Source organism: Triticum dicoccoides, chromosome 7B (assembly GCF_002162155.2).
Source record: "Triticum dicoccoides isolate Atlit2015 ecotype Zavitan chromosome 7B, WEW_v2.0, whole genome shotgun sequence".
In the NCBI taxonomy this organism is placed as follows: Eukaryota; Viridiplantae; Streptophyta; class Magnoliopsida; order Poales; family Poaceae; genus Triticum; species Triticum dicoccoides.
Window position 1 is genome coordinate 106,534,549 of NC_041393.1, and position 793 is coordinate 106,535,341.

Sequence of the window (793 nt, forward strand, 5' to 3'; positions counted from 1 at the left end):
TGCGGACATGGCCACGGGAGCCGAGATCTTCCGGCCACTTGCAGTCACCGGCGACGTCATGGAGGCGCCGGTGTTGCTGATCTCCACAGGCGAGGATCAGCTAGTGGATCCGGTGATCTGGGGCGACGAGGAGCGGATGAAGAGGGAGCTCATGGCGTGGGCCAAGGCCGTCGCTTCCATGGCGCTCAACGTCCCAGCCGGCTCGTCGTCGCCGCTTTCCATGGGTCGACGACAGAGAAGCCAGGGTGCGAGCCGCCTCCAGCTTAGTACGTAGTAGTTGGTTTGCAGACGCATATGCTCTTCCAGTTTTCCTTTTGATCTGGCTGTTGACTGAACCTGAATGATTGACGGTGGTATATTTTTGCCCGGGGGAGTTAAATTGTTGCTCGCTCCTCTGGTTAGAGTGTGTACATGTATAATAGGCAAGATTTTTAGATGAGATTAGTGCTTATGATTACTTGTGACCTTTGTCAGCAATTGGACTGTACACTGATCAGATAGACGAAACCTTTAAGTTCAATTAGCAGATATATGGCGCGGCGGCCTGAATAAACCTGGTATCAAAACGTCGCCTAATGTATCGCCACATCCATAAACACTGGTGGAAAAAGGGCCTTTGGTCGCGGTTCGCAACTGCCATTAGTCGCGGTTGCGCAACCGTGACCGAACGGGCGCGACTAAAGACCCCCCCCTTTAGTCGCGGTTGCTTAAGAACCGCGACTAAAGGCCCGTCCACGTGGGCGCCAGGTGGCCGTCGGGGCGGAGGACCTTTAGTCGCGGTTCTTCTGGCCAA